The sequence below is a fragment of the Rhinatrema bivittatum genome, chromosome 2, assembly GCF_901001135.1.
Source record: "Rhinatrema bivittatum chromosome 2, aRhiBiv1.1, whole genome shotgun sequence".
Classification (NCBI taxonomy): Eukaryota; Metazoa; Chordata; class Amphibia; order Gymnophiona; family Rhinatrematidae; genus Rhinatrema; species Rhinatrema bivittatum.
This window is the reverse complement of record NC_042616.1, coordinates 34,696,296-34,711,224: the sequence shown is the minus strand read 5'-3', so window position 1 is coordinate 34,711,224 and position 14,929 is coordinate 34,696,296. Positions and strand designations below refer to the sequence as shown.

At 47.4% G+C, this 14,929-nt stretch overlaps 2 long non-coding RNA genes and 1 other non-coding gene across 3 annotated transcripts; all 3 read right to left on the bottom strand.

The window, feature by feature from the left end:
• Positions 1-5,715: 5,715 nt before the first annotated feature.
• On the bottom strand, positions 5,716-5,788 carry TRNAV-CAC. Its single transcript has one exon. It is a non-coding gene; the product is annotated as a tRNA-Val (tRNA).
• Positions 5,789-8,254: 2,466 nt separating this feature from the next.
• Positions 8,255-9,272, bottom strand: LOC115083789. Its single transcript, XR_003854404.1, has 3 exons — positions 9,154-9,272; positions 8,688-8,740; positions 8,255-8,330 (listed from the first exon to the last, which is right to left on the bottom strand). It is a non-coding gene; the product is annotated as an uncharacterized LOC115083789 (long non-coding RNA).
• A 198-nt stretch (positions 9,273-9,470) lies between these two features.
• Positions 9,471-13,409, bottom strand: LOC115083790. The gene is made up of 3 exons (XR_003854405.1): positions 13,248-13,409; positions 10,906-10,958; positions 9,471-9,570 (listed from the first exon to the last, which is right to left on the bottom strand). It is a non-coding gene; the product is annotated as an uncharacterized LOC115083790 (long non-coding RNA).
• Positions 13,410-14,929: the final 1,520 nt, after the last annotated feature.

Genomic DNA, 14,929 nt, shown 5'->3' with positions numbered 1-14,929 from the left:
GCTCTGCATTGTTTCTCTAGACATTGTCTGTGTGAAAGCATAGCACTGAGCTCTCTCCGAGTTCTTGGTAAGGATTTTTGCTGTGGCAGCCCATTAACACAAGACAGAAAAACAAACCATGGAGGCAGCATGGCATTACAATATCTCTGCATCATTTCCAAGCGACTCCTGCGAGCAGCGATCCTCCTCCAACGCGACACCGGCTCGAGGGAAGGCCTGCGCGATCGGCGCCACAGACCCACCGGGGTAAGGCCTCAGATCCCTCTTACCCTCGCTGGGTCAGAGCCCGACCGCGTGGCCACTCGTGCCGTCCAGCCGCCGCCTCCGACCGTCTAGAAGGCCCGCCCTCTTACCTGTGCAGCCAATCGCCAGGCCCTGCGGCGCTTTAAATCGTCCTCCAGCCCTGGCGCCGCGCGCCAAAGGAGCGCAACAAAGGGGCCCGCCCCTTTGTGCGCCCCTTCGGGCACCCCCTTCGGACTGCTCCGAGGAACCGCCCTGACTCAACTCGTCGTCCCTCTACTCCACCACAGACCGTCTCTCCCACAGCTGGACAAGAGTGTGACTAGAACGGGACCTAGCTAGCTATACATCCCCTCCGTCTGCCTACTCCTCCCGCTCCCACCCAATCCTTTCTACCCCTGGCCTCCTGTCCCCCTGGAATAGGTTTCCTATCTCTTCCCACCTCTATCTCCGCTACCAGACACCTGCCTCACCCCCTTGCACTTTGCACCCAACTGTAAGTATCATAAATATTATGTGTCCTATTCTAAATTAACTACACTGAAACTGTTTACCGTTCTACATTGCTTATGCTGCACTGTACTCCTGCTATCAGTTTGGACATACTGAAATGTATTCTGTATAACCTGCATCATATAGCCGGCAATATAAGCTGCATTGTATACCCTGCATTACAATACCCTCATTGTTCACTTGCTCTTTCTCCTAAATAACTGCTCCTAAGTAATTGCTCTGTATTAGTTAATTGCTCTGTATTACTTAACTCTGCCTGTGCCTTGCCCACCAGCAACCCCAACCCTCAGTCTCACTTATCCAGACCTATCCAATTCTATCCTGCTCCTCCCACTCACTCCCCCACTCACCATGACCACCCACCAGATCCACCGCATTCATCTTCCTCATAACAGACGCCCCCGCCTCCCCTCCCTCACACCATCCCCCACTTACAAGTCCCTCCTCCCCATCCTCACCACCCCCTTGAACCAAATTCTAGGACTTACAACCCTCTCAAATATCCTTTTCAATGCCCAGTCCCTCTCTAAGAAAACCCCCATCCTAAATGATCTCCTCAACGACTGCAAACCAGATATCTCTGCCATCACAGAAACCTGGCTCAAGGAAACTGACATAGTCCTCCTCAATCAGCTACCGTCACAGTCCTACGAAGTCCTATCTATCCCAAGACCAAAAAAAAGAGGAGGCGGCATCCTCCTAGCCTTCAAGAAGCACCTAAATCTCAAGCTCGCCCAAATTTCCTCACCCTCCAAACTAGAAATTGGCCTTTTCAAATCCCCTACGCTACAGATCTGCCTCATATATGCCCCCCCCCCCCCCCCCGGCTCCATCGACCGAGATCCGTCCCCCTTTATTGAATTCATATCCGCCAACATCAACATTGAAATCCCTTCCATCATACTAGGAGATTTCAATCTACATGTCGATGCCACTCCTCTCTCCCCTTCCTGTGATGCATTCCTCACCTCCCTCCAAGCTCTGGGCTTCCGACAAATTGTCTCCTCCCCTACTCATCAAGCTGGACACTCCCTCGACCTCATCTTCATCAACCACTGCTTTCTGCCTCCCCACCCTCCCACCTGCTCCCCAGTACCCTGGTCTGACCACTTCCTCATAGAAGCCTCTCTACCACTCTCTACCCCTGCCAACCCCGCCCCCACAAGCAACATTACCATTACCTACAGGAAACCCTGCCCAGGAGATGAACTTGCACTTGCAATCTCCAATGCTGTCACAAACCTTGACTGCTCCAACCCTGAAGCTGCCATCACCTCCTGGTTCAACACTACCCTTGAAATTGCTGACAAGCTATGCCCCATGTCCAGACGAGAAATACGACCATCCACAAAAAACCATCAACCATGGTACTCAGCAGAGCTAAGAGTCTTAAAAAACAACCTTAGGCAGCGCGAGAGAATCTGGTGTAAAGCTCCCTCACCCCAACTTGCCTCAAGCTATAAAACTGCCCTCCACCACTACAGAACAACCACGCTCAAAATCAAGCGAGACTTCTACTCTACCAAGATCCACCAATACATGTACAATCCGAAAGCCCTCTTCACTTATGTATCTGACCTCACCAAGCCCTCCCAACCCCCAATCCCTGACAATGAAGCCCCCACTAGGAGTGAAGAAATCACCCAACACCTCCTCACAAAAATCTCTAACATCCTCCTCAGATTCCAACACCCTTCCCCATTAACCCCTCCCCCTTCCCCCCCGCAGCCCACCCCTGCCAACAGTACCCTTCACACCCTTGACCTGACTTCTACCAAAGAAGTGGAATCCATCCTCAGAAAACTTAGACCGGCAACCCATCCCTCAGACACCATACCCACAAAAACCCTCCTCTTAATCCCAAACTCCTTTGCCAAACCCATTGTTGACATTATCAACTCCTCTCTCTCCTCAGGCTCCGTCCCAGATGTCCTCAAACAAGCGATAGTAAAACCCCTCCTTAAAAAACCCTCACTAGACCCCAAAGACCCTTCCAACTTCCGTCCGATCTCAAACTTGCCCTTCATTTCCAAAATTATGGAAAAGATTGTTAATACCCAACTCACTGAATACCTTGACAATAACAATATTCTGCATCCTACCCAATTTGGTTTCCGCAAATCCCTTAATACTGAAACACTCCTACTTTCACTCACAGACCACATACTCAGAGGCATGGATCAGGGCAACTGCTATCTCCTTGCTCTTCTTGACATTTCAGCTGCCTTTGACACCATCAATCACAATTACCTCATCAACCGCTTGGCCGAAATAGGTATCTCTGGCCTAGCCCTGCTCTGGTTCAAATCCTACTTATCCAACAGAAAGTTTGCCGTCAAAATAGGAAATGCCAAATCTGCTCTCTACCCCTTATCCCAAGGTGTCCCCCAAGGCTCCTCCCTCTCCTCTACCTTATTCAATATCTACCTCACACCCCTCTGTCAGTTCCTCACAAACCTTGGCCTCAAATTCTACCTCTACGCAGACGATGTGCAAATCCTTATCCCCATCCACAACTCGCTTTCTGATGCCCTTGCATTTTGGAACACCACCCTTGCCTCTATAAATGACTTTCTCTCGAACAGCCACCTTGCCTTAAACTCCTCCAAAACAGAACTGCTACTACTCTCTCAACACCAACCCCCCAAACCCCTGATTTCCAATGACCCAGCATTCAGCGCCACATCATCCCAATCCTTTGTTAAGGATTTTGGAGTAATTTTAGACCAACAACTTAATCTAAAGAAACAGATCAACTCCATCCTCAAAGAAGGTTTTTTTAAGCTCAATGTTATAAAGAAACTTAAACCCCTCCTCCACTATCATGACTTTCGCACTGTTATCCAATCTACTCTCTCCTCTAAACTAGATTACTGCAAAGCCCTCCTCCTCGGACTACCCGCCTCCACCACGAAACCCCTACAAATGTTCCAAAATGCTATCGCCAGGATTATTGCTAACTCACGGAAATCAGACCACATCACTTCCATACTCAAAGACCTCCACTGGCTCCCCATAACATCCCGCATCCTCTTTAAAACCTTAACCATAATACACAAATCCATCTACTCCTACAACTCTAACTGGCTAGATGAACCCTTTTGCCCCGTACGCTCTGACCGACCCATGCGCTCTGTCAACAAAGGTACCCTAACAATACCTCCCATCAAAAAAGCCCACCTCTCCTCCACAAGGGACCGCGCTCTCTCCATTGCAGGCCCGAAGCAATGGAACTCCCTCCCGACTACACTCAGACTTGAGCCATGCTACTCCAAATTCAGAAAAAAACTAAAGACATGGCTCTTCCGACAGGCCTTCCCAGAATAATCTGCCTCCACTTGCCTACTCTTCTCATTCCTCTCGAACAATCCTCACACAAATGACACTTAAATTGCACACTATTGATAGCTTTCTGTAATAGCTTTCTGTAAATATTGTATATAGCCCTTTGTAATTAACTTCCCTATTTACCTCTCTAAGTTGATGTTCCCTTTCCTTTCTTACTGCACTATGTATTTACTCCCTCTCTTTTCCCCTCCCTGTTAATTGTATTTCTATCTTTCAGTTACAATGTAAACCGGTATGATGTTTGCATACTAATACCGGTATATAAAAGCATTAAATAAATAAATTTGTGTTGCTTCGCTTGCTGTTCTGTTTATCCTTTTTCGTGATTGAAGCCTTAGCTACACTTCAGATTAGTTATTTATTCTCTGTATGACTGTCAGTGGGCACAGTGTGGGCAGTGGGAGCTAGGTAGTACTGGGCAAAAGCGAGCAGTGAAGGCAGGCCAGAAAGTGCAGCATAACAGCCTGAATTGTGAAGCCCATCTGTGACAGAGAAATAGTGCAGACAGAGCAGACAGGTTGACACTCACTGTTTGCCTGGCAGAAGGCAAAGTGTGTGCAGTGGGCACTAGGCAGTGGGCATTATAATACCACGGAAAAATGTTAAATCGTTGTTGTAATCTTAACATCCCCGGTGACATATATACAATGATGTGAGGGAGAGGGAAAGGCAGAGCAGATGAAGTAAATTTGAATGTGTCCAAAATTGCGCACTTTTGCACTGGCACCGGCAGGTAAAAACCAAAAATGAGGTCCTGCCCTGAAACTGAAGAGGGATTTCTTCTGGACTACTACAACAGCAGGAGCCAGCTTTACGCTAAAGAAACTGGCATGCGAGATTGATGATGTGTCACTGCTGCAGAGTGCAGATAACAGTGAGTGTTTTTCTCTCCAATCTTCTGTGTTCAGCGAGAGAGAAAATGTTGCTGCAGAGGTTGCAGTGAAAGCCAAATTTTCCTCCACTGATTTACATGAAAAATCTTCAGAGGGATAGCCGTGCTAGTCTGGTGTAGCAGCCCCTCAACCTCAAAAGATACTCATCAGCCGCTGCAAATAGTACAAGGACACCAACCCAGGACCCAGACCTTGCCAGAAAAGGAGATGCCAACACTTTCCACATATTATCCCAGACAATGCCTTCACTGGACACAACATCATCAGCAACATGCGGGACACATTCTCCTGCTTTTCTTCCAATCTAATATATGCCAACACCTGCCAGCAACGTCCCACTTCTGTCTACATAGGACAAACGGGACAATCTATAAGGACAAGGTAAAAGGATTTAAACCTGAGGTTAGAAATGACAACATTCAACCTTCCTTGACATTCTCTATCTGACCTTAAGGTTGCCATTCTCCTACATGAAAACTTCAAAGGAGCACTCCAGCCTGAAACTGCTACCTCAGGGACAACAGGACTAGTGCAAGATAGTTATTGTCACTGTCTTCTATTGCACTCAACCCTCCTGGATAGCTGTGCTTGCAAGATCTTTGTAGGATTGTTCCCAAGCTGTTCCTAAGAAGGTCCCATAACAATGCAAGCATTCACTGACACTAATACAGCTGATGGCTGAACATCTATAAAATGCTCATCCACTGTTAGAAACATAAAGAGGCTCCATTGGGACTTGAACCCAAGACCTTCTGTGTGTGAAACAGATGTGATAACCTCTACACCATGGAACCATTTCCTTGTGGGATCTTTTCTTTATTACACTTTCAAACACCTATCCAGTTATTTTAGAATACTGTTTGAATAATTCATGGGATAATCGCCTCAGCCACCATTCACATTCTAACATTTTTTACTCTTGGCAAAAAATAGATCTTCCAAGAGCCATCCCATCTACCATGAAAAATTTGTTTTACTAGAGTCACTGCTGAATTCTTTTTACTACACAAGATGTTGGCTTAGGAGTTTACCTAAAGCTTCCTTATTTCGTCTCCAGTAACCATTCCCACACTTCTTCTGGGGAAGACGATATCTGCTATGAATTCGCATGAGATCAAGTAGCAAGCATAGAAGGAAGTGCCTGTAAATCTATCCCACGCATATAGATTGTGGGTATCCTGAAAAGCTGACAGGTGGGGGGGTTTCCACTGCACATATATGGAGCCCATTGGTCTTCAACTTGCTTTTTCGGTATCTAAGTTATCCTTGCACTCAGACTCATGCCTGTTTCTGCAGCAAGTTAAAAATGGTTTCACTGGGGATTGAACCCAGGCCCTTCTGTGTGTAAAGCAGATGTGATACCCACTACACTATGGAACCAACTGACCCCTTTGATTAATCTGTGAGCAACTGTCGAGCCCTTGATGCCCGCCTAAAGGAGGACTAATTGAACAAGCATCTCAGCTAGAGAAGTGCATTCATTGAAAACAAAATATAAAAATGAAATCAGTGGAGCCAACTTGATTCTTTTTTATTTATTTAGTTTATTTATTAAAAATTCTTGTATACCATCATTCATAATATACATCACAACTCTTAGGGTCCAAAATGAGCTGAAGGGGACCCGTGAACTAAAGGAATCCTACTTGTTTCATTTCTGTCAAACAGAATGATTTCTATAAGCAATTATAGTCCAAAGACCCATGGAAATCATAGGCATAGCAACAGTTGCAAATGTATGGAGAAAGAATCATACACTGTGGAGCGGGCAGGCTGCAGAGAAGGGACGGATTGGCATTCCGTCAAGCAATGAGAGTTATGATGTATCACAGCGGAGCATTTTCCTAGTCTGGTATATTGAGAGAAGGTTTTTTTATTCAGATGATCTTCAGCCGGGCAGCAGCATAAGAGCGCAGACTTCCACTGGCACCAGGAGCTGGAGCTGAGGGGATGAATCCCAGGACCGATGTCTTCACCCTGCTGCTAAGTTCTGAGAGAGAGAGACTGTAACACTGAGAGAGAGATGCTCGTTTCAGCAGACATTGCACTGCTGCTGAGGATCTGTCAGAGGGACAGAACGGGCTGAGAGATTGAGAGATGGAATTAGCAGAAAGAGAGAGAGAGAGACCTGTTTCAGCTGGGAAGTACAGCTGTGGGGTGACAGGAAAAGGTTACACAGGACCCTCCTATCTGACTGGGAAGGATGCAGCATTTCACTCTGCAGACAAACTGTTAAGTACCAGCAATTACTGTTCCTTTCCTTTTTTCCTCTTTGCTGTTTGCAGTTTTCCAAGCCTTTTGAGTTAACTGTAAATCCTTTTCTTATATATTATAACATTCATTTATTAGCACTGTTTCTGTGAAGGAGTAGTGACAGGTGAGTTAGTGCTGGGTATCAGCAGGGTCCTGCACCAAGTCTCACACAGCTCTATCAGGTTTTTGTGTCAGCAGAGCTGGAGTAACCAACCAGCATCTGAATCAGTGAGGAGGTCTTCTGACCACAGATTGTGCTAATAAATAAACATTTGACTGCTATTTAGTGATTCCTCAGTTGTTATATTTATTGTTTTGTCTTTTCTGGGTCCCTTTTCTAAGGTCTAAGCTCCTCACAGAGGAGGCCCTAGTTTAGGGGTAGTGAGTGGACTAAACCATTTGCTATGGCTCACTGGAGTAACTATAGAGGGCAGACAGTTCCCTGTGCTCTGAGAAATCACTGATTAGCATTGTGCAATCCCTGAATACCAACACAATGTTTCTTCATTTATATTTATAAACTAATAGGTCCATGCCGAGAGCAGGAAGTTAGCTGGACTTACCCGGATACGGGTTCCCGCTGGATAGACCCAAAGACAGTGGAGTAAGTTTATCTATCTCACTTCAGGGCTGCTACCCAGCTAAACATAAGCCCCACACCCGGTCATCTCTTTTTATCCAGGTAAGTTAGCCATTCATGGGCCCACAATTTTAACACTTTGCGGTTTGTCCAGCTAAATTCCAAACTCAGCCTGACAAATCCGCTGACCAAGGACCTTTAAAAGTATTACAGGGCACAAAGCAATGTTTGCAAAGTCTCCTTACCGGTTTTTTTTCTTCAAAGCGCATGCACTGCAATCAGACCAAATACACACGGGATGTCAAGGAGAAGTAAGGAAAAGGAAAAGGGGAAAGGGGAAGCATAAATAAGACAGAGAAAGGGGAGGAAAAGTAGAGAACAGCAAAGGCAGGTGGATAGAGAGGAAGGAGAAGGAATATATAGAGAAGGGAGGCATGGGGTAGAAGAGAGGAGAGAGAGCAGAGGGAGCAGTGGAAAGAGGGATGGGAGTAGCTGCACCGGTGCTGAAGTTTGCAGGACGAGCGGAACCGGAAAGAGAAAGAAAGGAGATATGTGAGCATTTCCTGATGTCCTACTTTCCATCTGAGGTACAGGCATTGTTCTTGGTTATCACAAAGTTAATTGTGCCCATTTCTGTATACAAAGTAAGGGGTAAGTTTTCAGAAGAGCTGCTAAGTGACCACAAGAGTTGATTCCGTTTACTGGATAAATTTTCAATCACAGCTTGGCGGCTGGAAATATTCCCAAATTTAGCTTAGCCGGTTCATCACTGAGAAGCCTCCTGAAGACTTACCCTGAGCAGCTCCAGAGGATCTAACCTCACTGAAGGGCCTGTCCCTTAATCTAAAAAAAATACCCACCTCTACCCTGACTCCCAATCGCTCGGTCATTTTTGATGCAGGCTTGTCTTCGTCTGTTAAAGAAAGGTTCAAACTTTAAATTGTGTAAGGCTGAATGCACATCACCATTATATACAGGGAGGACAATAATGAAAGCCATTTCCGGGGGTAAAACGCTCTTTTATCCACAGAAATAGGCTGTTTGATTACTGTCCATCCTCTACACAAGTAAAGGTAGGAGCATATAACAAGGCATATTTCTGGTTTGGAGTTCGGACAGGGGGAAAACTATATGCTACCCAGCTAAACATAAGCCCCATACCCAGTCATCTCTTTTTATCCAGGTAAGTTAGCCATTCATTGGCCCACAATTTTAACACTTTGCGGTTTGTCCAGCTAAATTCCGAACTCAGCCGGACAAATCCGCTGACCAAGGACCTTTAAAAGTATTATAGGGCACAAAGCGATGATTGCAAAGTCTCCTTACCGGTTTTTTTTCTTCGAAGCGCATGCACTGCAATCAGACCAAATACACACGGGATGTCAAGGAGAAGTAAGGGAAAGGAAAAGGGGAAAGGGGAAGCATAAACAAGACAGAGAAAGGGGAGGAAAGTTAGAGAACAGCAAAGGCAGGTGGGCAGAGAGGAAGGAGGAGGGAGATATAGAGAAGGGAGCCATGGGCTAGGGGAGAGGAGGGAGAGCAGAGAGAGCATTGGAAGGAGGGTGGGAGGAGTCGATACAATAACAGGAAGGAGCAAAGGAGAAAAAGATGGAAGGGGGAGAACAGGAGATAAGGCAGGGAGATTGATGGGAGAGGGTGGAGGGAAGATAGAGAGGGGGAGGCTTGGGGTAGGGGAGAGCAGAGGGAGCAGTGGAAAGAGGGGTGGGAGTAGTTGCACCGGTGCTGATGTTTGCAGGATGAGCGGAACCGGAAAGAGAAAGAAAGGAGATATATGAGCATTTCCTGATGTTCTACTTTCCATCTGAGCTACAGGCATTGATCTTGGTTATCACAAAGAGGCCAATACAGTAAGGTGCGGTAGAAAGAGGTGCATTAGTGCCGGGCGCACCTGCGTTTGCTGCACGCACAGTTTGGATCACATACCGCTCGGGACTGTATTTAAATGGCAATCTTTGCGGGCCTTGAAGGCTTTATGCATAAGCAACACGAAATCAGACGAAAAAGAAGAGTCTGAAGACAAATCTGTCTGATCCCCCCTCAGGGACCTTGGATTGGCAGCACAGCTGGGTCTCGCAGGTCTGTCCCCCTTAGGGACTCTGCGTTGTGGTGAGAATCGCGGTGGAGGCTCGTCCTCCCCCCGTGCCGCTGGCGCCTTGGGGCGTTCCCACGGGAGCGGGTCGGCACCTGAAGAATGTAAGTCCCCAAATGCTCCGGTCACTGTTTGGACCCTCACCAGGTCCCTGCCCGTGGCCGCAGAGACTCCCTTGGCTCCGGAGAGGCAATGGGAACACAAATTGTCCCAGGACAGTTGCGCCCGGGCGGTGCCGCAGGCTCTACAAGCGGCCCGAGGCGGCACGCTGCAGCAAAAAACAGCCCCGAAAATCGCTCGGAAGGTGGCGAAAATGGCAGCAAGCACCCAAATGCGAGCGGAAGGGAAGGAGAATGAAGCCCCCACAGAACACACACAAAAAAAATGTTAACTTTTTTTTTTTTTTTTTAAATATACTCGCCCAATAGTCTCCGAGTCCTGGACCTACTGGGGGGAGTGAGCCGGGCTCCCCGGTATCACCCCCAGTCACGAATTCACGCTGGCAGGAGGGCAAAGCACCCCACACCTCAGCGGCCTCGGAAACCCTCCGGACCTCACAACCCCCCGGGAGGCGGGAGACTGGACCTGCAGGCAAACCACTGCGCTCCTATACCTTATTCTAACTTTATCCTTCTCTTTACCCAGCTAACAATACTATCTAGAAGTGAAAAACTAGGCCTCAGCACAGACTGTGGGTTCTGCACCTCCTCCACCTGCTGGGAGACAGAAGAAGACTGCCAGACTGCAGGTGGCACCAGCCTAGATAAGGCATAGGTTTGTTTGATAAACTTCTGTCTCCAACTGCTAGAGGGGGGCAAAACCCAGGAGTCTGGACTGATCCGGCTACGTACAGGGAATTCAGCTTAGCCAGTTCAGCACTGAGGAGCCTCCTGAGAACTTAGCCTGAGCAGTTCCAGAGGATCTAACCTCACTGAAGGGCCTGTCCCTTAATCTAAAAACATACCCACCTCTATCCTGACTCCCAATCGCTCGGTCATTTGTGATGCAGGCTTGTCTTCGTCTGTTAAAGAAAGGTTCAGACTTTAAAATGTGCAAGGCTGAATGCACATCACCATTATATACAGGGAGGACAATAATGAAAGCCATTTCTGGAGGTAAAGCGCTCTTTTATCCACAGAAATAGGCTGCGTGATTACTGTCCATCCTCTACACAAGTAAAGGTAGGAGCAAAGAACAAGGCAGATTTCTGGTTTGGAGTTCGGACAGGGGGAAAGCTATATGCAGAGTTTTCCTTTAACACCGAGCCCTCACAAAAAGCAGGCAGGGGTATTTTTGAGGGGGCAATAAACAAAGCAAATCTAGATGTGTTCTTTTGCATTCCTTATCACCTCAGGTTAAAATTCAGATGGGATTGGCCAGACCTTGCATACTTTGATTATTTAGGTCAAGGCTGGGAAACATCCAGACCCAGATGAGACCCACAGCTCAGTCCCAGGCAGCCACTGCCAGAGCCACAAACCAGAGGTTCATGGAGGGAGCTTTTGCTCCGTGCCTCTGACTCCCCCCCTCCCCCCCATAATCAAATGTTCACGGCAGGAGCGAGCAGGATCTGCTGCCACAGCTTGGGTTCATCTCCCCACCTTGTCCTTGAATGAAATATTCATAAGGACTGGAGAGTGGCAGGAGAGCTCCTGCCTCATCCTCGGCTCCTTCCTGCAGCCTCCCACCCCAAGAAAAACTGGGAGAGGCAAGGCTCGCTTTCAATTGCTTCCCCTCCCCCTTTATAATCCCACACAATGTTTGTTTTGGTTAAATAAAGGCCGCAGTTTATTATAACATGACCCGAGCCCCTAACACTTAATACACTATTCAACATATACACCCCCCCCCCTTTTATCCCCTTCTTAACAACTTGCTCCCCACCTCGACCCAGTGGTAGAGCTGCACCCATAGAGTCCATTTCCTTACCCCGCCTCGCACCAGCGTGGGTAAGTACCCCGGCCTCTGAGCTTCGGCCCCCTCTTGCTCATTGGCCACCTCATGTGGCAGCCCCACGCTACACGAGATACCCCCCCTCCCCCCAAATGCCTTTTAACAAGACATAACAAAATCAACCATATTGGGCTGGGGTTACCCGCCCCTGTGACAATCAATAGAGACAACACACATTGAATAACATCCAATGATTCTACCATAAGGGAGGGAGGAGGGAAATTATTCCAGCCTGCTCCCTCAGCCCTCTCCCACCCAACTGAGGCGCGAACGGGCTCTCTGCCCTAACTAACTATTACCCCAACCAATCCCAGCTCCTCAATTCAAAATACTTCCTTTTCACTGGCCCCTTAGCTTTACTTTCTCCCCCTCCCCTTTCCCTCCTAACTTATAATTTAACCCTATCCTACCGCTCGCTAACCCCCGTTATTATCTGCTAAGCAATACAATATTGCTTAGCCTTCACTTAAATGTTCACAGGGAAAACAGAGCAAGAGCTGTGCTGCTTCTGGCTCTGCCCCTGCCACCCAGAATGAAATATTCCTGGCAGGAATGAAGAGCACACATCACATCTCTTCCTTTACCTCCCTGGAATAAAACATTCATAGCAGAAGTAAAGCAAAAGCTGCTTCACCTGACACTCGGAGGTTAAACCCTTACTCACTTGCTTGGACCTTGAAGATCCCAGCAAGCACTGCAGAGGCCTTGCCTGCTCCTGCACTTGTGCCTCTCTCCTGACAGCCTCCCACCCACCAACTGGGTTTCCCAAGTCCCCTACCACCTGCTCCTTCATGAGGGCTTTCTGAGGACATTGGGACTCCCTAAACCTGGGGTTTCACAGTATCCAGACAAATAAAGAAGGCACATCCAAAAAATACCAGAATCACTGAAAAACTCACTTACCTAGGATCCACAGTGCTAATAACCAGAGCTTGTTATGAAGACTGTATTACAAGCAGGGCAAGAAGAAGAGGAATTTCACAGTAACTCCAACTGGTTTTTAAGTGAACATTTTTGCAGAGCTGAATGCTGCACCTGTCTCAGTCGGCTGTGAGGGTGCTGATAGGATCAGCTCAGACTGCACAACTGGCTGGGCTTCTTTAGCTTTACAAACTCTCCCTGTCTGTCCCTATTAACCCACAGCTCTATCTCTCCCTCAGGGACCCTCTAATGGTAATAAAAGGGAATTTTACATGGGAGGGAAATAATATTAACCACTAAAACTGTTTTGCTAAAAGGAGAAGTAAGGGAAAGGAAAAGGGGAAGCATAAACAAGACAGAGAAAGGGAAGGAAACGCAAAGAACAGCAAAGGCAGGTGGGCAGAGAGGAAAGAGAAGGAAGATATAGAGCGTTCACCCAGCAAGATAGGAACCAATCTCTTGAAGAGACAGCGTAGTCCAGGCAGAAGGTCTGTGGCAGATAGCGAAGAGACGAAGTGATGGTCACAGGAACATGGAGACGTTGGAGGCATGAAGACCCAAGAGACGCTGGAGGCATGAAGACACAGGAGACGCTGGAGGGACGATGACACAGGAGACACTGGAGGCATGAAGACCCATGAGACGCTGGAGGCATGAAGACCCAAGAGACACTGGAGGCATGAAGACACAGGAGATGCTGGAGACATGAAGACACAGGAGACACTGGAGGCATGAAGACACAGGAGACGCTGGAGGGACGATGACACAGGAGACGCTGGAGGCATGAAGACACATGAGACGCTGGAGGCATGAAGACCCAAGAGACGCTGGAGGCATGAAGACACAGGAGACACTGGAGGCATGAAGACCCAAGAGACGCTGGAGGCATGAAGACACAGGAGACGCTGGAGGGACGATGACACAGGAGACGCTGGAGGCATGAAGACACATGAGACGCTGGAGGGACGATGACACAGGAGACGCTGGAGGCATGAAGACACATGAGACGCTGGAGGGACGATGACACAGGAGACACTGGAGGCATGAAGACACAGGAGACGCTGGAGGCACGACACCAAAGCACAGGGATCACAGCCTAGGAGCAACAGAGGACGTCTGTTGCAAAGAGCAAGAAAGAAAGGAGTTGCCTGGTTTCAAACCTCTACTATGGTGATGTCATAATCAGACATCATAATCCCGAGCTGGCTTAGCTCCCCAGCTGCAGCCCTTAAAGGGACCTAACACTTTGCTCTCTGGCTATAGTTTTCCCCCTGTCCGAACTCCAAACCAGAAATCTGCCTTGTTCTTTGCTCCTACCTTTACTTGTGTAGAGGATGGACAGTAATCACGCAGCCTATTTCTGTGGATAAAAGAGCGCTTTACCCCCAGAAATGGCTTTCATTATTGTCCTCCCTGTGTATAATGGTGATGTGCATTCAGCCTTACACATTTTAAAGTCTGAACCTTTCTTTAACAGACGAAGACAAGCCTGCATTAAAAATGACCGAGCGATTGGGAGTCAGGGTAGAGTTGGGTATTTTTTTAGATTAAGGGACAGGCCCTTCAGTGAGGTTAGATCTTCTGGAGGCTTCTCAGTGCTGAACCGGCTAAGCTAAATTTGGGAACATTTCCATGCTGGTAATCAGTTTGCCTTCCTTCCATTTTTCTTAATGCATGGAATACACCTGGTCTGTGCTTCTAGGATGCTACTTTTAAACAAGGCCCACGCCTGTTTTTTCTAACTACTTTTCTCATTTTCTCAAAGTTTCCCTTTTGAAAGTTTAGTGCTAGAGCCATAGATTTACATACTGTTCCCCTTTCAGTCATTAATTTAAATTTGATCATATTATGATCACTATTGCCAAGCAGCCCCACCACTGTTACCTCTCTCACCAAATCCTGAGAGGAGAGGATCACCTTGCTGGTGGCTGAAAAGGAATCAGTACGTTTTTGCTTGGGACATTGTTTTTTTTTAAAGTATTGGGGCAAAGTTAACTATTTGGGAATATTATTTAGTGTGTTTGTGCCTTTAATAGTCAGAAAGGCAGTGAATAAACAAGTTAGACTGTATTTTTAAATAGTCAGTCAATAAGGTAGCAGTAGGTAGGCAGTGAATAA